This window comes from Orcinus orca, chromosome 4 (assembly GCF_937001465.1).
Source record: "Orcinus orca chromosome 4, mOrcOrc1.1, whole genome shotgun sequence".
NCBI lineage: Eukaryota > Metazoa > Chordata > Mammalia > Artiodactyla > Delphinidae > Orcinus > Orcinus orca.
This window is the reverse complement of record NC_064562.1, coordinates 27749265-27772945: the sequence shown is the minus strand read 5'-3', so window position 1 is coordinate 27772945 and position 23681 is coordinate 27749265. Positions and strand designations below refer to the sequence as shown.

At 36.9% G+C, this 23681-nt stretch overlaps 1 protein-coding gene and 1 long non-coding RNA gene across 4 annotated transcripts in view; one reads left to right on the top strand and one right to left on the bottom strand.

The window, feature by feature from the left end:
* The window catches only part of LOC125964180 (uncharacterized), a 672498-nt gene that overhangs the window by 245745 nt on the left and 403072 nt on the right, over positions 1-23681 (bottom strand). For both annotated transcript variants that reach the window (XR_007476846.1, XR_007476845.1), the window contains exon 2: positions 19269-19290. This is a non-coding gene — a long non-coding RNA (uncharacterized LOC125964180). The remainder of the gene's footprint in view (positions 1-19268; positions 19291-23681) is intronic.
* The window catches only part of TTC29 (tetratricopeptide repeat domain 29), a 249929-nt gene that overhangs the window by 184031 nt on the left and 42217 nt on the right, over positions 1-23681 (top strand). The gene's annotated exons all lie outside the window — the stretch shown is intronic.

The window sequence follows — 23681 nt, the reverse complement described above, 5'->3', positions numbered from 1 at the left end:
GAGCAGCAAAAAGAAAAAAGAATTTTAAAAAGTGAAGATAGCTTAAGGAACCAATGGGATAACATCAAGTAGAACAACATTCTTATTATAGGGGTCCCAAAAGAAGAAGAAAGAGAGAAAGGGACAGGCAACTTATTTCAAAAAATAATGACTGGAATTCCCTGGTGATGCAGTGGCTAGAATCTGCCTGCCAATGCAGGGGACACAGGTTTGATCCCTGGTCCGGGAAGATCCCACATGCCACAGAGCAACTAAGCCCATGCACCACAAGTACTGAAACCCATGCACCCTAGGGCCCACATGCTGCAACTACTGAGCCCGTGTGCTGCAACTACTGAAGCCCACATGCCTAGAGCCTGTGCTCTGCAATGAGAAGCCACCACAATGAGAAGCCCACGCACCGCAACAAAGACTAGCCCCCACTTGCTGCAACTAGAGAAAGCCCGCATGCAGCAATGAAGACCCAACACAGCCAAAAAAAAAAAAAAAAAAAAAAAAACTGAAAACTTTCCTAACCTGAGGATGGAACAGACCTTCAGATCAAATTGTCCACAGAGTTCCAAATAAATCTATATTAGGACACATTATAATTAAAATGTCAAAAGTCAAAGATAAAGAGAGAATCTTAAAAACTGAAAAGGTAAATAATTTGATATGTACAAGGGAAAGCCCCCTAACACTATCAGTAGATTTTTCAGCAGAGACTTTGCAAGCCAAAAGGTAATGGAGTAATGTATTTAAAGTGCTGAAAGAGAAAAATTTCCAACAAAAATTCTCTACCCAGCAAGATTATCATTCAGAATTGAAGGAGAGGAAAAGAGTTTTCCATACAAGGAAAAGGTAAAGGAGTTCATCATCACTAAACCAGCCCCCAAGAAATTTTAAAAGGTCTTTAAGCTGCAAAGAAATGACACTAATTAGTAACGAGAAAACATATGAAAGTAAAAATCATACTGGTAAAGGTAAATATACAGTAAAGGTAGTGTGTTAATCACCTATAAAGCTAGGATGAAGGTTAAAAGAAAAAAGGAACTATAATTACAGTATTAGTTAAGGGATACACAAAATAAAAATATGTATAAAAGACATCAAAAACATAAAACTTGTTGGATGGGGAGTAAAAATGTACAGTTTTAGAATGCAGTCAAACTTAAGTTGCTATTGACTTAGAATAGACTACTGTATAAGTAGACTATTATATGTGAGTCACATTGTAACCGTAAGGCAAAAAGCTGTAGTAAATATACAAAAAACAACAAGAAAAGAATCTAAGTATAACATTAAAGAATGTTATCAAACAATAACAGGAGAGAACAAAGAAGGAAGAAGCAGAGAGAAACTAAAAAACAGGCAGAAAACAATTAACAAAATGTCAATAAGTACATATTTATCAGTAATTATTTTAAATGTAAATGATCTAAATGCTCCAATCAAAAGACTTAGAGTGGCTGATTGGATTAAAAAAGCAATACCAATCTTAATGCTGCCCACCAGAGACACACTTCAGAGGTAAGGGCATACACAGACTAAAAGTGAAAGGATAGAAAAAGATGTTTCAAGAAAATGGAAACCAATAGAAAGCTGGAATACCTATGCTTATATCAGACAAAATAGACTTTAAAACAAAAAATGTCATAAAAGACACAGATGGGCATTACATAATGTTAAGGAATCAGTCCAACAAGAGGATATAACATTTGTAAATATTTATTCACCCAGCATAGGAGCACCTAAATACATAAAGCAAATATTAAGAGACCTAAAGAGAGAACTGACAGCAGTACAATAATAGTAGAGACTTTAAAACCCAACTTACATCAATGAATAGATCATCCAGACAGAAAATAATAAAGGAACATCAGCCTTAAATGACACATTAGACCAGAAGAATTTAACAGGTAAATACAAAACATTCTATCCAAAAGGAGCAGAACACTCTTGCTTCTCAAGTACACATGGAACATTCTCCAGGATAGATCATATTTTAGAGCACAAAACAAGTCTCAACAAATTTGGGAAGATTGAAATCATATCAAGCACCTTTTTCAACCACAATGCTATGGGACTAGAAATTGAATACAAGAAGAAAACTGGAAAAATCACAAATAGGTGGGGATTAAACAACGTGCTACTAAACAACCAATGAGTCATGAAGAAATCAAAGGGAAATTTTTAAAAATACCTCAAGACAAAAGAAAATGGAAATACAACAACCCAATATCTATGGATGCATCAAAAGCAGTTTTAAGAGTAAAGTTCATAGCAGTACAGGCCTACCTCAGGAAACAACAAAAATCTCAAACAAACAATCTAACTCTATGCTAAAAAAGGAACAGAGAATCCCAAAGTTAGTAGAAGGAAGAAAACAATAAAAATCAAAGCAGAAAAAAATAAAATAGAGGATAAAAAGAAAACGTCAGTGAAACTAGAAGGTTGTTCTTTTAAAGGATAAACAAAATTGACAAACCTTTAGCTAGTCTCACTAAGGAAAAAAGAGGGAGGACTCAAATAAACAAAATCAGTAATGAAAGAGGAGAAATTACAAGTGACACCACAGAAACACAAAGAATCATAAGAGACTACTGTGAACAATTATACACAAACAAAATGGACAATGTAGAAGAAATGGATAAATTCTTAAAAGCATACAACCCACCATACTGAATTGTGACTTAATAGAAAATATAAGTAGACTGATTACTAATAAAAAGATTGAATCAGTAATCAAAATCCTCCCAACAAACAAGAGTTTAGGACCAGATGGCTTCACTGGTGAACTCTACCAAACATTCAAAAAAGATTTAATACTCTTCCTTCTCAAACTCTTCCAAAAAATTCAAGAGGAAAGAATGCTTCCAAACTTATTTTATGAGGGCAGCATTACCCCAATACCAAAACCAGATGAGGACATCACATAAAAAGAAAATTACAGGTGAAACATTCCTGATGAACAGTGATGCATTAATCCTCAACAAAATATTAGCAAAACAAATTCAATAATACATTAAAAGGATCATATACCATGATCTAGTGGGATTTATTCCAGGGACTCAATGATGGTTCAACATCTGCAAATCAATCGACCTGATACACCACATTAAAAAAATGAAGGATAAAATTTATAAGATCATCTCAATAGATGCAGAAAAAGTATTTGACAAAATTCAACATCCATCATGATAAAAACTTTCAACAAAGTGTGATTAGAGGTAATACACTTCAGCTAAATAAAGGCAATGTATGACAGTCCCACAGCTAATAAAACTCAATGATGAAAAGCTGAAAGGTTTTCCTCTATGATGAGGAAAAAGACAATGGCCATTCTCTCCACTTTTAGTCAACATAGTATTGAGTTAGGACTTCCAACAAATGCATCCAAATAAGAAAAAGAAAGTAAAACTCACTATTTGCAGAGGATATTATTCTGAAAATGACATAGAAAACTCTAAAGACTTCACCAAAAAAAAAAAAATCCCTTAGAATTAATAAATGAGTTCAGTAAAGTTGCAGGATACAAAATTCATATAGAGAAATAGGTTGTGTTTCTATACATTAATAACAAACTATCAGAAAGAGAAATTAAGAAATAATCCCATTGATAATTGCATCTAAAAGAATTTAAAACCTAGGAATAAATTTTACAAAGGGAATAAAGGAACTGTACACTGAAAACTACAGGACTTTGATGAAAGAAATTGAAGAAAACACAGTTGAATGGAGAGATATTCCATGGTCAGGAATTAGAAGAATTAATATTGTTAAAATGTCCATACTACCCAAAGCAATCTATAGATTCAATGCAATCCCTATCAAAATTCCAATGGCATTTTTCACAGTAATAGAACAAACAGTTCTAAAATTTGTATGGAACAACAACAGATCCTGAAAAGCCAGAGCAATTTTGAAAAAGAAGAACAAAGCTGGAGGCATCACACTTTCTGATTTCACACTATCTTATAAAGCTACAGTAATCAAAACAGTATGGTATTGGCATAAAAAGAGACATATAGATCAATGGAGCAAATAGAGAGTCCTGAAATAAAATCATGCATGTATGTTCAATTAATTTATGACAAAGGAACCAAGAATATACAATGGGAAAAGGACAGTCACTTCAATACATAGTGTTGGGGAAACTGGACAGCCAGTGAAAAGAATGAAATTAGACCACTATCTTACCATGCACAAAAATTAACTCAAAATTGGTTAAAGACTGAATGTAAGACCTGAAAGCATAAAACTCTTAGAAGAAAACAGAGGCATTAATCTCCTTGACATTGGTTTTGGTGATAAATTTGTGGCACTGACTCCAAAGGCAAGGACAACAAATGCAAAAATATCCAAGTGTGACTACAGCAAACTAAAATGCTCTTGCACAGTGAAGGAAACCAGCAACAAAACGAAAAGGCAATCTACTAAAAAAGAGAAGATATTTGCAAATCATATATCCAGTAAGGGTTTAATATTCAAAATATACAAAGAACTCATGCAACCCAACAACATATCTGATTAAAAAATGGGCAGAGAGGGCTTCCCTGGTGGCGCAGTGGTTGAGAGTCCGCCTGCCGATGCAGGGGACACGGGTTCGTGCCCCGGTCCGGGAAGATCCCACATGCCGCGGAGCGGCTGGGCCCGTGAGCCATGGCCGCTGAGCCTGCAGGTCCGGAGCCTGTGCTCCGCAACGGGAGAGGCCACAACAGTGAGAGGCCCGCATACCACACAAAAAAAAAAAGTGACAGAGGATCTGAATACCTGTTTTTCCAAAGAAGACATACAGATGGCCAACAAGCACATGAAAAGGTGTTCAACATCACTAATCATCAGGAAATGCAAATCAGAACCACACCTGGTAGAATGGGTATTAGCAAAAAGATGGAATAACAAGTGTTGGTGAGGATGTGGAGAAAAGGAAACCCAGATACACTGTTGGAACGACTGTAAAATGAAGCAGTCCCTATGGAAAACAGTATGGAGGTTCTCCAAAAAGTAAAAATAGAACTACCAAATGATCCAGCAATTCCACTTCTGGGTATTTATCTGAAGAAAATGAAAACACTAATTTGAAAAGAGATATGTACCCCTATGTTCACTACAGCAGTATTTACAATAGCCAAGATATGGAAACAACCTAAGAGTCCGTGGATGGATGAATGGATAAAGAAGAGCCATAAAAAAATAATAAAATCTTGCCATTTGCAGCAACATGGATGGACCTCAAGGGTATTTTGCTATTTGAAATAATTCAGACAGAGAAAGACAAAAACCGTATGATTTCACTTATATGTGGAATCTAAAAAAACAAAACAAACAAACAAAACAAAACATAATAGGTACAGAGGACAGATTGGTGGCTGCCAAAGGGGAGGGAGGTTGGGGGCTAGACAAAAGGGGGTCAAGAGGTACCGTCTTCCAGTTATAAAATAAATAAGTCATAGGGAAGTACTGTACAGCATGATGACTATAGTCAATAATATTGTATTGCATATTTGAAAAGTTCTTGTCACAAAAAAAAATTGTAACTTTGTATGGTGACAGATGGTAACTAGACTTATTGTGGTAATCATTTGGCAATGTATACAAATATTGAATTATTATGTTGTACACCTGAAACTAACATAATGTGATATGTCAACTATACCTCAACTTAAAAAAAAAGGTATCTCTTTAAAAATGTAAAAAAATGGAAAATCTGCTTTAAAAATTATTTCATAATTAAATGAACCATTTTCAACAATACTAAGCTAATGAGATGCAAAGCTTTTAGCAATGAATTTGCATTCAAGGAAATTTAAAATTTTTTTCAATATTGCCACTACTTGAATTTACTTATCACATTTATAGACATACATAGTCATTAGTTTTATTAGAAACATCCAAACAACATATAGCCTTTGACCAAAAACTGACCATAAAACTAAGAACTAAAGTCCATGCATTTTGTAATAATGAAGGCTTAAGCTCTCTGCTCCTGGGCATATTCACATAATGTGCCTGTGTAAGCTCTTTTCTGTATCCAAAATTATGATTAGTATATTTAATCAATGGTTCCTGTCCTTATTGGGGCTATCAACATATCAAAACAGTATGCACTAATTGGACATAATAACAGCTAAGTCTTAGAGCTAATATAAAATAATGACTAACATTTATTGAGCCTTTACATGTTAGGTCCCATACTAAGCAATTTCTAGGCAGTATCTCTTTTATTCCTACAAAGATATTATAAGCTAGGTACAGGTAAACTTCTTGGTGGCAGGGACCTTGGCTACCCTCTTCTCCACTGAATATTAGTGCCTCTCATTGAGTAGGCTTTGAATGTATTTATCGAATAAATGAACGAATATTATTAGTACTACCGTTCTGCACATTAGAAAACTGAGGTTTAGGAAGATTAGGAGACACGGTAGTGAGTGACAGAGCTGCAATCTGAACCCAGGTTTGTTTGATCGCAGAATCCATGCTTTGAACCAAGAACTATGCCCTGTTTGGTCATTGACCCCAGATTTTCTGAATTTGGAGTTTATCTCTTATTAGATCATGCTTAATTTTGAGCCCCTTAAAGATCAGAATTCAGTTGAGTGTATTTCTGTCAAACAAATTATAATTTATTTAAGTCAAATTACAGACCTACTCAAGGAAATACTTGCCTCTAATTCCTTAAATATAAAAGATCCTATTTTTTAGAAAGTGAAGATGTTTTACAATTTCCCATTGAGGTAGTAATAGAAACTGATGTGAAGGAGGAAGGATGACTTTGTTACTCAAAATGTTTGAACATCACCTGGGAGTTTTACCTGCAATAGAAATGCAGAAGCTCAGGCCCACGCAGATCTACTGGATCAGAATCTGCATTTTAACAAGTTCCCTACGGTTCTCAACCCAGGCTGCACTTTAGAATCCTCTGTCAGCTTTTTAAAACCACTGATGTAGAGATCTCATACCCAAGGATTTGGATATAAATGGGCATTCACTGGGTGGCACCCAGACAATGGTATTTTTTTAAAGCTTCCCAAGTGATTTCTAAGAAGCAGCTAGGATTGAGAACCACTAGAATTATAAGCTTAAGAAGTCTAGATTCTTTTCCCAATTGCCCCTGCTAGCTGAACAAATCAGCTAACTTCTATAGGTCTGCCTTTTAATCTATTCAATGAAGATGATATATATACCCTCTCTACTTCAGGGGAGTTGCAACAGACACAAAATGCTTTAAGCACAAAGCCTGTGTTATTTTTTTTTATTATTTGTGTTCAGCTATTGTGTTCAGCTACACGTGTAATTTGTAATGTTCATCATTTGAATGTTATTTTAAATGACCTAGAGTGTGCAGTGTAATATTTTTTTAGAAATTTAGAAATTATTAAAGCAACTAAAGACATACAAGCTCCATAAACTTTATGAGAAATAATAGAAAAGTATCCGAATGAAAGCCAGTTCTGGGTCATTTTTGTGTGACACTGATTATCAGCCCAAAGCGTGACTAGAACTAGAAGCGTAATTAGAACTAAGGCACACCCACTATGTGAAGATACATTTGTTCTGTTCTGCTTGAATCACAGCAGAAACTGGGACTGACTTTCTGTTGCTTTTAATAATGTGTAAAGTGCTTTTGAATCTATATCTTTATTTGGAACATGTATAAAACTATATTCTTTATCCTTATTTTAGTATCTAAAAACTAAATAACCAATGGTATACCCTTGTACTACATTTCACTGTTATATTTTTTGTAGGTATGCCTTAGTAAAAACCCATAATTCATAAAATAAGAAAGAAAATTTAAATCCTCAAAATCAGGAAAATATTCTGTAACATGATTAAAAAACTTGGGTATTTGACTTTCTCAGATATGGTATTTTTTATTTCAAAAATGTCAATTTCCATCTAAAAGGAAAGTAAAAATATTTGCAATCATTAATATAAAACATTCATACATCATGTCATGTGTACTTTTAGAATTTCAACCATAAATACTGATACCAAGGACTTGATTCAAAACTCTAATATTATACAGCAATATGTAGTTTTAAGAAAAGAAAGATTTGAAGAGGAGAGAAATGCTTGAAAGCAACCATCTTGTTGAGGAAAGTTAGGCATAGTTAATAGGTTAATTTCTGTTTATTGAATAAGAGCACCCAATGCTGATTGATACAGTAATTTCAGTGTTTGCTATGGTAACTATTTAGCTCATTATCAGTTTTAATAACATTTTGAAGAACAAGCCTTTTCTTGACATCTAGAAAATACTATTAAATTTCCCTGCATAGATACATTGTTATGACACGCAATAACTACTTGAATATAAAGGGGATTAATAATTTAAAAGGTGTTAACAAATTAGGGCCATCATTAAAAATAGACTTTGAACCATTTTGTAGCAAAATCAGATTGAGGTAATGCTCTGCTCTTATGATAAAGAATTACTGCGTTAATTCTGCAAAGTGAACTTATTGCTTCTATTCGTCTCCAAAACCCTGGAGCATTAAAAGACAGGAAGAATGAAATGATCACTGCCTTTTTTTCAGACACAACAGCTCTAATATTTCCATCACAGTTTCACAGCTCAGTCGGCCTCATTGTGTTAATGGGGGGGGGGGGACCTTCAAAATGTCATCTTTTTCTTTAATTTTGCTTTTAACCTATCCTATAAAATTGGGCCAGATTTTCTCAGACAGTTTATAATAATAATAGAGAATTGTATTTAACTTAGGCAACATCAGTATTGACTACGTGGCTTAATACTGTTTTACATCTGACTTTTTAAAATTTAATCCACAAGTATGTTGAAGATCTTATTTCCACGTCTCTTTATTTGCACATTTCCAACCCCTAATGGCTAGAGTTGATATGACTGATGGGGATGGCGCCCCCTTCTTACTCCACGGACATCCCTCCTAAAACTAAGCACTTTTCCATATAGAAGGCAACCCCACAGAAGCTGTTGTTTGGTTAAGAGAAATTGGTAGTTATACTTTCCTATTTGAATCTTTAAATTTAATACTCAATTTTCTCTACTCTCTCTCCTTATCTTAAAAATATATATGATAACACATTTTTAAACACTATTATACTTGCTGATAATTAAATTCTCTGTGCAAACTATTGACATAAACTGAAAAAAAAGTGAAAATTGGTATAGAAATTGCAACTATGATGCTAATATGCATAGAATCATGGAATGTTAAAGCTGAAATGAACCTAAGAGGTCCAGCCCTTGAATTTTAAAGGTGCAGAGACTGAGGCCCAGACAGGTTAAATAGATTGTCTTAGAACACATGGCTATGAGTGATGGGTAGAATCTCTCCATTGTTATGTTTGCATAACATAACCTCAGAACCTCAGTTCTGAGGTTCCTGTATTTCTCAGTACTACCTGATTACAGCTGTGAAGAGGAATGAATACTGCACTTAGGGTAAGCTGGCCTAGAACTCGAGTCTCAACTTATCCACGTATTCTTGAGAAGATCTCCTGACCTCTTGTTAGTTTCTGTTTCCTCATCCGCTAAATATAGATAATAATACCCGACTTCAGGGATGCCATGTGAATTAACTGAGATTATATATGTACAGGCACTATAAACTATAAATCATTATACAAATATAAGTTATTATCATTAAGAAGAAATGTCTGCTTCCACTAAATTAAGTCATTTTGTTTTCTTGGAGAGGAATTATTAGCTAGCTAACATGTGAGCAAGGCCTTGAGGCAATGGGACAAAATAATAAGTTTTCATTTGTGGGAGAAGAAAAGTAGAGAAAGGTCTAAGGCATGGGCAATTGGAACAGAAGAGTGAGGCACCAAGGTCAGTTGTCAAAAACAGAAGAGAGACAGCAGAGGAGAGGACGACTCCAATTTACAATTGAGAAAATGGAGGTTTGGGAGAGGTTAAGTAATTTGACCCCAGTGACCCAGCCAGAGGGTGGTAGAACTAGGACTGAAACTAGGCCTTTCTGATTCAAGACCAGATATAATTAACTATAAGGGGAATAAATTACAGAATCACAAGTAGAATGAAATTTTTGCACTAAGACCATAAGAAAACGTTTTTTTCTCACGTCCAAAGCTGGAGGTGAAAAATATTATGAAGGAAACCTAAGGAAACTCTAGAGATCTATAACGTCAACTTGCTAAAGCAATGATGGACTCAGTGTTTCGTTTACAGCACAATTCAGTGAATGATTCCAAAGGAATTCAGGTTGAAATTTGTCAGTGATCTTCTTTAACCTTAAATAATTCATTGAAGAACTGAACAGCTTCTAAATGTTCTAAGAACACTGATTAACCCACCAAGGCTTCCTCTCAATTCACAATCCTTCTAACAATCCATCTAACCCAGCTAAAATTTATATTTTCTTCTTGGCTTATAAATTGATTGCAGGGCTTCCCTGGTGGCACAGTGGTTAAGAATCCACCTGCCAATGCAGGGGACCCGGGTTTGAGCCCTGGTCCAGGAAGATCCCACATGCCACAGAGCAACTAAGCCCGTGCACCACAACTACTGAGCCTGTGCTCTAGAGCCAGCGAGCCACAACTACTGAGCCCGTGCACCACAACTACAGAAGCCTGCGCACTCTAGGGCCCACGTGCTGCAACTACTGAACCCGCATGCTGCAATTACTGCAGCCCGTGTGCCTAGAGCCCGTGCTGCACAGCGAGAGAAGCCACCACAATGAGAAGCTTGCGCATTGCAACGAAGAGTAGCCCCAGCTCACCACAACTAGAGAAGGCCCATGCACAGCAATGAAGACCCAACGCAGCCAAAAATAAAATAAATAAATTGATTGCAAAAAAGTTGTTTAACAATTTGTTATATCTTGTGATTTCATCCTCTGCCAAAATCCCATAAAACCTAATGCTGAAATATATTTACATATAAAATCATTTAACCCAGTTTGGAATATCACTTGCAATGGAATTTAGCAGTTATGAGACTAATGGCTTTATCACAAACCGACTTTTAAACAATACTGAGTTTTCTTGTTTATTTTTTTTAATCAGACAGGTAGTCCATGTACAATAAATATATTATTAAAATATTCACTTAGAAACATTCAGCTCTGCCAATCCCATCCAAACAACGAAGCTTCCTCATCTACCATCAATGCCATAAGAATGTTAAATGATTTGTAAACTTCTGAGAATACCTATTGGTACAGAAGTAAAGAGAGAGAAACAGCTATGAAAATAGTAACAAATGAAAGAGGGATTTGTTCTGGGGTAGACACCAACCCAAAGACCAGCCTTGTACATAACAATCTCCTTATCAAAAGCATTTTTTTCATGTGTCAAAATTACTTGCTTATATGTATCTTGCTTCTCTATTCAGTAATTAGGTACTTCTAGTTAGGTTCAGTAATTAGGTATTTCTTTAAGTTAACAAACATTCATTTTTAAATGTGAACACCTGTAAGAAGGTTATGGCCATTCATACATTAGAATTGGTTGGCTTAATCTGACTTCTTTCTTCCTAACGTTTAGCAGAGCACAGCTGAACTGAGACACTGAGTGTGAGTAAATAAGTTTTTGACTCAAGACCTCTCTGCTCCCCAGATGTACTCCATTTCTCAGACCCCCAACTTGCCCTTAGCATTCTGCTCTCCTTGAGAATTCAGCTCTCTGACTTGCATATGTGTTTATGGCAGAGGGCATATATTCTGAGCAACAGTCCCCTCTAGAGAGTTGAAGGTTTAAAAACATTTCAGTCAATGTTATTGACAGTTGATTTACATCCTTTGAATTCGCACTCCTAGATCAAGATTTCTTTTTTATTTCCAGCCATAGAGTATCATCATTTAAAATGGTAAATCTGGGCAAATGCCAAGGTCTGCCCGTCTTTTGAAGGCTGCCTGTCTAATCGATTCACTTGGTTTGAAGCCACATGACAAACCAAATCAACTGCATTTGTGCTGAAGTAGGACGATGAATACCTTGTTATCACTGAAGGGTCGTATACTTACATGCAGAGATGCTTTCAGGGAGCAATTATATAAAATGCTCTCAATTTTGTAGGTAAGATAAAAATTAAAGTTTTATTTTCAAAGTTAGCCCATGCTTTGATTTAGAAATTAAGACCTGGAAGTTGAATGCATTTTACTAAATGTTAACTTGTGATTTGGGTTTCTTTTAAAGAAATAACTAGACATTTAAATTATAATTTAACTTACAAGGAATTACTTTCTATGAAAAATTTACCTCTTCCATGTGAATTTACCTTAATATAAACTTTTCTGGGACTTCCTTGGTGGCACAGTGGTTAAGAATTCGCCTGCTAACGCTGGGGACACGGGTTCTATCCCTGGTCTGGGAAGATCCCACATGCTGCGGAGCAGCTAAGCCTGTGCACCACAACTACTGAGCCTGCACTCTAGAGTCCGCAAGCCACACCTACAGAGCCCACATGCCCTAAAGCCCATGCTTCACAGCAAGAGAAGCCACCGCAATGAGAAGCCCGTGCACCCCAACGAAGAGTAGACCCCGCTTCGCCGCAACTAGAAAAAGCCCGCTTGCAACAACGAAGACCCAATGCAGCCAAAAAACATTAAAAAAAAAGTTATAAACTTTTCTCTTTTTTTATATTGAGGATGTAATGTTCTAAATGTTAAAAATAGCAGACAATTACACTTTAAGACATACCTATACATACATGCCTTTAAGATATACCAGGCTAACGATTTTTAAATAAGCCCTAAAATTCTTCCAAACCTTTAAGTGCAATTTTATGATCTATACAATGATGAAATCGTACATTAAGATCTGACTTATAATGTTAATGAAGATTTTTTTGGTAACACATATAAAAGTGTATAAACAATGCTTATGGCCAAACTTAAAGTCAACAAGCCTTTGCATGAAAAATGCAACAGTCTAATCAGTAAACTGGAAACTGGTGATCTTTGTGCAAAAAAAATGAGAAAAAAAAGAAAAAAACTCTTTATAGCTGCTGTCACTTTTAGCAGACAGTAAGAAAAAACATTCACATTAGTGTAACCTCAGGACATGATCATCCTTTTTGAACTGAATTTATTCAGTGCATTTCTGTTCCTCAGCATCTTGTCTCCAAGCATCTCTTTGCTCATCATTGTTAAGAGCCTCAGTCTGGAGGTGATCCCTTTATTATATTTTGATTATCTGTAGATAAAATGTCAAGCACAAGTGATATAACAGAAGCAAATGATATCTATGTTCAAACATGATAAAAAACCAAAATCCTCCTACCTCACTGAGCCTAGGTATATGTACTCTCCTAAATGGATTCTACTGTGAAGTGTTTTCTTTCTCTTTAAAATTAATTATTCTTATTGAAATACTTATTAACCAATTAACCAGGGAACTGCATGTCAGTAATGCCTTAAGGAATATTTCTTATTGGGCTGACGGAGGCTTGGAATTGGGATCGGATATGATACTATCAGTCCCCCCCTGCCCCGTGAGAGGGGTGAAGGCTGCATCTCTCTCGAATAGCCCCTTGAGGTTAGCTTAGAGCAGCGCTTCTGCTTTGGAAGAGGCTGTAAGCCCTCTGGGCTACAGAAATATGCTGTTTTTAATAAGAACCTTGCACAAGACAGTAGCTATGATTTGGAGTCTATTTTCTCCCCTCTACCACTCTTGAAATGGAACAGATCACAAGGTGATTGAATACTTAATGCCAAACTAGTTCTGAGCATTAGAAATCACCAAGAACATCTAATCCATAAGTCAGACTTTCAAAAAATGGTTTGATTAAGATGATTTGGGGGTGTATCCTCTGCTTTGTGCTCTGGGAACATCACTATGTTGCATTGTTGTAGAAGAAGGATGGAAAAGTGGGAATTAAATTCAGGTCACTGTCGTCCTTGCCCTCCCCTCTGGCTTAGCAATAATCAACCCTGTTATTTAGTGTCATCTTTTGTCTAGAACAAAGTTTAGAACTTGCATGGAGTTAGCCTATAAATATTAATGTGCCATCTCTGAAAAAGGAATAAGGTGCAGATGGAAAAAAAAAGGAGGCTTTTTGGTGAAGTCTATAAGTGCAGCAAGTTTGGAGGTCACAGTCTATGACTTCCACTTTTGGAGCTCAGTTTAGGTGGTAACTAAAATAAAGAAACTGATATAGCCTCTACTTCTCTCTTGGCTATGCTCTCTGCCTTCAATCAGTTAACCACTGAGAGATTTCACCTTTTTCAAAAATGTGTCGTTTACCTAAACCTATCAATATCTGAAAGTTATGAGCTAAGTACATCTGCTCATTTGTGTTACCTTAAAAGCAGTAGCTTAAATTCCATCGCTTATCACCTTTAACAAACCCTTTGCAATCTCACACTACGCACACTAATTTGCATGCAGATGAATGTTCTGTTTTACCATACTTTCCACTATGTTCCAGTGAAAGTGGGGATGCCTGAGATCTATAACCACCATGCAGTGAGTTGGACTTTGACTTGGATTGCCTTGTACTTAGTAAAGTCAGAAATAGGAGAACTGAGTATGTGTAGTGGAGATCAGGCAATTTTTCATCCCTCTCCGCAAGACTATATGGCTCTTCAATGTAAAGTAAATGAAGAGATGAAGAAGAGCTCATTGACTTTGAAGAAGAGCTTCTCATTTACTTAAAGCAGTCATAGTTCAAGGCAGGGATGGGGGACGCGGGGGGAGGGTAGGTGGCGGAGAGAGAACTCAGAAGTAGAGCACAAACAACTGAGAAGAGAATGTTTGAATTTAGTATGACTAAAGAACCTTGCACTTTAGCCAAAGACAGAAAGTTGTGCAATTAAAATAGAGACAGAGAAGTTCTGGGAACTGAAATTCCTCACTCTGAGGAACCAAAGAGGGGAGAGAACTATTGAAAAGTCAAGAGCACTGACTCCTAGGAAAACTTCATCCCTAGGGAACTGACTACAAGTCCCAAGACCAGAAATAACTTTAGCTTAATCGTTTGCAGCTCAAAACTCAAATAACAAAGCTTTGTTTGGTTGTCAAATCTGATAACTAATGGAGAACATGGGAGTATATTATTATTTTTTTAAAGGAAGGTGTTCATGTTGTCATGGAAGTGTATCAGAAGTCAGAAAAATGTGGCAAATCATATTTCATCCACACTCCTTAGTATCAGATAAGCCAGGCAAACTATAAGTCTGGGTCACTGAGAACTCAATTCTCATCTCTTTTTCAGCCCTGAATTCCTTTATGCCTATATTTCAGTAGTTAAAATTTTTTAACTGTAATGATGTGCATATGTGAAAAGTACCTTCTTCCTTAAAAGATATATTGTGAATTAATAAGTAGAAACTAAATATATATATATATATATATATATAAAATGCAGTTACTTGCATTAATATGTATATATATATAAAATGCACGATCATTTCTTGCATTAATTTGGGGGGAGGAGAGATGATTGCCTAGGTTAGACAAATTATTCCTAAATCCAAAAGACTCAAAGCAGTAACCACGTGTTCATTACCACTCATTAATTAAACACAGTTAATAAAATTGATGTTTCATAGAGGCCTCATTGTATGTTTAACAGTTGCTTACTGTATACTTTATCTGAGAAGGTGATTCTTGAGGGGCTCTAACATCCATGAGATTACAGTAGAGAGAGATGGCCAGCTTTTGTTGTCTACACACTACATTGCCTTAAGAGACATTGAGACCAGCAGACAAAAAATGAAATTATACTGATCCAATAGATATACCTCTGAGAGCTTTCTATTATATTCCTACCTCAGACATTGTACCGCCATTAAATTCACACATTGAGGTCCTGGGAATCAAGCCAGCCTAACACAGAGTTTGGCTGAAATAAATCTACTGTATCAGTTTTTGCAAAAATGATTAAACTCTATGGATTCAAGATCAGTTCTATTTTTCAAGCAGTGAAAGGCAAATAAACCCTAATGTAAGAGACAAAATGAGAAGAAGCCTGGCAGAGATAAAATTGAATCACAGAGTGAAGCAAGCTGCCATAAGACGTGATTTGAGCCAGAAAACAACACAAGGTCATCAATTTGGCACTTTCGTTTTGTTTGTTTTTTTTTAATCTGCTAACAGGAAACATTTCTTAAAAGCCTTTTAAGGAGACTGTCCATCACAAAGGCACAATTTTAATCAGAATTCTTACAACGTTTCCCAAATTCCTAAAGGCAATCAGCTCCACTCAAATTAGTAACTCAGATAAATCACCATTAATTAGCTAATATAAGCCAGCAGGTGGTTTTGAGCCCAGAGACATTCCCTGGTTACTTAAATTATGTATACGACACCACACTAAAGAAAGAGTAAGTAAAAGGGAGCAAAGAGACAAGTCTATAAAAAAAATCTGTTTAGGGATAATACTCAACTAAAATCTCCTGCAACTTCTACATCTCACCCAGAGGAATACAAGGCAGCCTTGACCCCTGACTCAGAAAATATTATTCACCAACATCCAGCTCTCATTTCAACACTGATTATGCATGCGATGTACAAAGTGTGCATTGGAAGCTTACTTGAATATATTTGTTCTAGAAAGATTACCAATTACTAAAGAATAGGAGAGGAAGAATTGTTTTTCATGCATAATTTGTGACACAAGAGAATCTTCTTTATAATCTTTATGCCCTGGTGTTCTTTAATTGACCTACTCTAATTCATGTAATTGAGGGTTATTTCCTAGACTATAAAAAGAAGCAGAGGCACGGCATAGCTGCCAACCATCTAAGATTGAATTTGCAATGGAATGGTGCAGAAGATGGTAGTTTGTATTGAAAATTCCCTCGTGCATATGGGGACAACTTTCCTTAAGCCTGTTACAGAGCTATCCCTTTACTTTCCTAAACAAACAGAGAACCTTTTGACAGTCAAACCACAGACTAATTTTTGGACAAAATCACGTTAGACTTCAGACACCTAACTTTATTCTGCTCTTCAAATGCTGTCCATAGGATGTATCATGTCAAACTTCATAGCTGTAACATCTACTTAATAGGATTCCTAAGACATGAGCATAATAAAATAAGTAGGTATCTGAATCTAACTAAAGACTTCACTAAGGAAAATCAGAGTCTGACTCTTTTTTAAACATGAGGGTCAAATTTCAGTAAACTATAATATGTTGAGTAGGGAGATATACATTCGTTTTAAGAAGACCCAAAGTCTTTTCGAATGGAAGCTTCCAGAAATAAACTAGCTCCTGGGATAGGCCAAACTTGGTTCTGGGTCCTTCTCTGAGCTACCTTTGGACCTGTGATGCAGGACCTTAAATTTCTATTTCAATCACACCTGGAAGGGGGCAGAAACCAGACCAACTCAAGAAATCAGGGAAGTGAGAAGCTGACCTCTCCAGAATTCTGTAAACATACTTCCATCTCGGTGGGGCAGGGCGAGAGACAACAACCCCAAAAGCAAAAAATAAAAATTACCTGAAAGTAGTATTGTTGTTTAAACTAAAATTATCTGGAAAATACTTGTAAACCATTATTTCACTGTGTTTGAATATTTGCCGCAAGATCAAACAAAAAGGAAAATCATGACTACTTTAATTTCTCAAGTTAGGGTTCACCATCAAACAGCATAATTTCTTCCCAAATACAAATATCTAACGTCATAATGTTAAGGCAACTGGAAAATCGGCACCAGCATATTTGGATTTTGTGACATCTTCAACATCCCTACTTTTTAATACAACTCGCCATCCTCTTTGGAGCAAACTAACAAGTCCCGCTTGGTGGTGCAGCCCTGGATGATTCAGAGAAGCAAATGCTGGCTTGTTGCTGGCTTCATGTATCCGTGCCCTTTGATATCTTTTTTTTAAGTTTGTAATAATGCTGTGACTACTGCTGTTCACAGATATTTTATTTATAAAATCTATCCTCCCCTAGGGCTGGTACAGAGGATCTACAAGCTGAAGGCTAGTCTGTAAACTCCACTCGCTCTAGGAGACTGAGCTGCTTTCTCTAACATCAGTTTCTGAGCTGGGTGTTTCGACAGAGTGAACTAGCTGCGCTTCCCAATCAGTATAGAAAGCAAAGCGAATAGGTTTTCCTGTTGTGGCATTCTTTAAACAAAACACATTTAGAGAAATACCTTGTAAAGTAACAGGGCCCTTTCCTTCAATGGACATGCTAGAGGCCAGTACTAAAGGCAAGAGAAAAAATGGTTTTTTAGAAACCTGTCACCAAGAAGGAATGGATCTCTTTTCCAGAAACAAAGTTTAAAAACTGCTGTTGTTTTTATCTCAGTTTCAAGGAGGGGGGGAAACCCTGTCTGAATAAGTGGATTCTTCCCCTTTTTTTCACTGAAAGGATAAAAATGACCAATTAGTTAAAGGCTAAATGAATCATTTTCATGTACACCATTTTATACTGTTCTAAAAACTCTTTCAGTAAAGATTGCTTAAAGGTGCACACACAAAAGAAAAAAAAATCACCATTTCTAGATTAACATTTAAATAATAAACCTTAGGTACTTCACACTATTGACATGTGACCATGCTGTTCCAGGATTATTGAAAACAATGGTACAGCATGAGTCAAGGTAGGGTGGGAAGAAGGGCACTACATTTTGTATCAGAAGACCTGGGGTTTCCAAAGCACAAAGATTGTTCCCATCAGGTATGGTTTAAGTGGCCTTCCACCCAAGGGGTATTAAGCATGACTATAGTTAATACTAAACTGTGATCTATATTTCAGACTTCAGCTAAATTTTATTTAATAGCTACAACTGGAAGGAAAAGGCATTCTTCATTTCCTCTCTGTTGATTGCCTAGCCAAGCTTTACTTACTGCAATCACCAAAGAACACGGCCATGGCCAACCACTGGAGGCTGACTTCTCCAACACCCACAGCCAGTCCCAGCTCCATGACCAGGGGTGCTCTACCTGCCTGCCTGCATTTCATTTTCCCCTTCTGCATCCAGGAGACATTGGTTCTTGCCAACAAATTTCTTCTACTTTATCTCAGTCGGCTCAGAGCGCCCTATGCCCTTTTTTCCTAGGCTGTTGCCTCATTCCTGCCTTACTCATCGGTCCCCCACAACTTCTGCCACTGTCTGTCTCAGACCTCTAATATTCCCCCAACTGAATATGACAGGAGCTTGATCAAAACTGATGATAATTCAACACCCACATCAGGCATCTGGGTCTTAATGTTCAGCATTGTCTGCTCTCTGGTTCTTTATTTATTTATTTATTTATTTTTGAGGTACGCGGGCCTTTCACTGTTGTGGCCTCTCCCGTTGCGGAGCACAGGCTCCGGACACGCAGGCTCAGTGGCCATGGCTCACAGGCCCAGCCGCTCCGCGGCATGTGGGACCTTCCTGGACCGGGTCACGAACCTGCGTCCCCTGCATCTGCAGGCGGACTCTCAACCACTGCACCACCAGGGAAGCCCTGCTCTCTGGTTCTTGATCTGTTGATGATGAATGACAGGGAATCTCTCTCCACTTTCCTTTTAATTGTTTAGATTTTTTACTCCTAAAATATTACAGCATGGGGGGACCACTCCCCATCTTCACCTCTAATACATCCCCACATGGAGTAGCCATATAGCCCACTAGCCACTCACTCCTCAACTTGAGTACAAACCACAAACCAGACATTCTCTAGGCCTTGGAAATAGAAGATGAATCAAACACAATCCCTGTCATCAAAGAGCTCATATACAGACAAGTGAGCAGATGACAGCATACTTCAGTGGTTGATAAGAAAGGCATTCATCACACCTGTGGGAGTGCAGAGAGGCTGCCACCTGTCCTGCTGTCGAGTTAGTTACTGCCTCTCCACACAATGCTCAGGGAGTAATTCAGAAACTGGGTTACACCCTTTGTGGGACTAGAATGTATATGAGAAGACAGCTTGGGAAACTTAATAGGCATTTACTACATCACATCTGTATTTGAAGAACCTCTAGCTTCTAACTCTGCTACTGTTTACCTATTCACTCTTTTCTCTCCTCTGAATCCCCTCCCCTTCCCTCCCCCTCCTTCCTTCCCTCCATTGCTCGCTCACTCTCTCTCTCACACACACATACACACGTACGCATGCACTCCAAACACACTCTGCATGGGAGCCATCTAATAAAAGCCACCTTCATTCAGAATACAGAGAAGCAACAACCAGATACGCTGAGATATTAATCGTACAGACTTAGAGGTATTTCAGAGGATATCAAGGATATCCATACTCATTCCTTTCCCCTCTTCACTCCCCGAAGCCACTCTGGCAACGCTCTTCCTTATTGATAAATAAGCCACTCTTATCAATAAGGCACCCTTCCTTATTGACAAGTCAAGTCTGGGTGACTCAGCTTTGTGGGCATTTGCTCCTCATAGCGAATGAACGTTCTAAAAGTCCCTATTATGGGGCTGGGGCTGCTCCTTTGATTAACTGTTCCATGTGAGGGAGGCTCTCACAGTGCAATTTGTAGTTCTTTCCTTTCAATCAATCCCGGATATAAAGGATGCACACTCTGCTGATGGACCGATTCAATAATTGAGCCGCCTCCCCCTTTATGGGACAATGCAGATGAAATGCTCTGTCAATTTAAACTGACAAATCTTGGTTTTTCCAAAGCTAAGTGAGAGGCAAAATGCACAGAAGAAGGAGATTAAAGCAAACTGTAATCATCCTCAAACTATATGTATTTATGACCCCTCAACTGACACTTGAAGGAAACTGATGGGCAAAAGACATGAGTGAAATTGCACTAAATATTTCTTTGGGTGCCACAAAACTGAAGGCTGTCTTATATTCCATGCTTTGTCTGTAAGACGTGAAAAGAAAAAAAAAAAAAACACCCAGTAAAGGCAATCTGGCTGTGCTGCTTGTTCACTCTTGAACTCTCTAAACCATCCGCCTCTAATACAACCTGACACTGCTAATTTTGGCATTAAAGTTTGAAACGAAAATCAATATCTGTTTTGAGCTTGAAAACAGAGTGACTGTACCTTGGGTAGAGCATGGGCCAGGCACTTGTTTTCAGTTATCTGTAAGGAAGATAATAGAAATTTTCCAGTTTGGAGCATTTAAAACACTTATTCAGATGAAATCTGATTGTCTTGAAATTCACTATGAACTGCATTCTTTCAACCCTCCTAAGACCTATCATAAAATGCTTTTCAAGCTTCCTTGCATGTTTTCCTTTTTAAAAACCGTGTTCCTGAGCATGTTTCCCAATAGACTTTACCTGACCTTTCCTGCTAGGACAAAAGGTCTTCAACTAGTGCTGGTGGAGAGTGAAAGGCTCAGGACCAGAGGACTGATTTCTCCTGTGATGTCAGGCTGAGAACTTACCTAATGCTTTTGCTGAAAAAAAAAGTCCTGTCTGGGGAGTTTACTTTGCATTGTGTTCTCTGTTATCTTGGTTTGTTTTATATTACATTCAAATCTCTTCTGAGAAGAAAATTATATCATTAAAAGACGTTTTATGTAACGTAGGCTGTTCTAATCTAATCTTTACTTCAATCTAGTCATTTTTCCTTTCCTTTCCTCCTACCTCTTACTGCCATATGAAAAGGGGAGGAAGAGGAGGGAGGAAAGGAAAGGGAAAAGGGAAGAAGAAAGGAGGGAGGGAAGGAAGAAGGAAGGTTAGTTCACACTGATGTGTATAAACAAAAAAAATTTAGTGTTTCGAAATATTTATTTTATTTATAATTATTAGATATATTTGCTATATAGACTGAGTTCTATACCATCCCAGCTGTAAAAAGTGCAAGGATTCTCTCCTTCCAGAAAAAGAGAAGTATGGGAAGAATCCTAGTGTCCCCCTCTATAAAATTCTTTAGTAGCTCCAGCAATACACGCTCTATTGCTATTCCAAAAGTGACAGAAATAAATTCTTCTTTTTTAACCAAAATGTCACATTCCTTACCACTCTATATCTGATCTTAACTTTTAACTTGAGCCTCCACACACACCCATTAATACTTAGACAGCATCCTTTCCCCAAATGCTCTACGAAGGATAAAGTTAAAATGTATACGGTAAAGGGTGAGAGTGCCTTCCACGCACAGATACTTTCTTGAAGAGTAATACTATTGACAGCTTAGTATGCATCCTCCCAGGCATGTTTCTATGCAGCTGAGTGCGTGGTTTTGGTTTTTTGGTTTTTGTTTTGTCTTATTTTGAAGTATAATTGACCTACAACACTATGGAGATCCAGGTGCACAACAAAGTGACTTGATATTTCTCTACATTCCAAAATGATCGCCACAATAAGGCTACTTACCATCTGTCACCATACAAAGATATTACAATGTTATTGACTATATTCCCCATGCTATACATGACTAAACGTGTGGCTCGTTTATTTTTTAACTGGAAGTTTGTACCTATTAATCTCCCTCATCTATTTCACTCATCCCCTCAACCCTGACAGACACCTGTTTGTTCTCTGCATCTGTTAAGTCTGTTTCTGCTTTGTTATGTTTGTGCATTTATTTTGTTTTTAGATTACACATACAAGTGAAATCAAATGGTATTTGTCTTTCCTTGTCTGACATTTCATTTAGCATAATATCCTCTAGGTTCATCTATGTTGTTGCAAATGGTAAGACTTCATTATTTTTTGTGGCTGAGTAATATTCCATTATATATATATATATATATATATATATATATATATATATATATATATACACATATCACATCTTCTTTATCCATTTATCTATCAATGGACACTTAGGTTGCTTCCATATCTTGGCTATTGTAAATAATGCTGCAATGAATATAGCAGTGCATATATCCACTCAAATTATTGTTTTTGTCTTCTTTGGGAAAATACCCAGCACCAAGGGAGGGAAGTGGGAGGGTGGGGGGTGGGATGAACCGGGAGATTGGGATTGATGTATATACACTAATATATATAAAATAGATAACTAATAAGAACCTGCTGTATAAAAATAAATTAATAAAATAAAATTCAAATCAAAAAAGAAAATACCCAGAAGTGGAATTGCTGGATCCATATGGTAGTTTTAATTTTTTGAGGAACCCCCATACCGTTTTTCATAGTGGTTGTAACAATTTACATTCCCACCAACAGTGCATGAAAGTTCCCTTCTCTCCACATCCTCAGGACTTATCTGTCTTTTTGATGATGGCCATTCTAACAGGTGTGAGGTGATATCTCACCACGGTTTTGATTTGCATTTTCCTGATGATTAGTTATGCTGAGCATCTTTCCATGTGTCTGTTAGCCATCCATATGTCTTTGGAAAAATATCTATTCAGGCCCTCTGCTCATTTTTTAACTGGGCTGTTTGGTTTTTCTTGATGTTAACTTGCATGAGTTCTTTGTATATTTTGAATATTAACTGCTTATCAGATATGTCATTTGCAAATATTTTCTCCCATTCAGTATGCTGCCTTTTTGTTTTGTTAAGAGTTTCCTTGGTATGCAAAAGCTTTTTATTTTGATGTAGTCCCATTTGTTTATTTTTGCTTTTGTTTCCCTTGCCTGAGGAGACATATCCAAAAAAATATTACTATGACCAGTGTCAAAGAGAGTACTGCCTATGCTTTCTTCTAGGAGTTTTATGGTTTCAGGTCTTACATTTAAGTTTTTAATCCATTTTGAATTTATTTCTGTGCATGGTGTGAGAAAGTAGTCCAGCTTGATTCTTTTGTGTGTAGCTATCCAGTTTTCCCAACACCATTTATTGAAGAGACTGTATATTCTTGCCTCCTTTGACATAGATTAATTGACCATATAAGCATGTGCTTATTT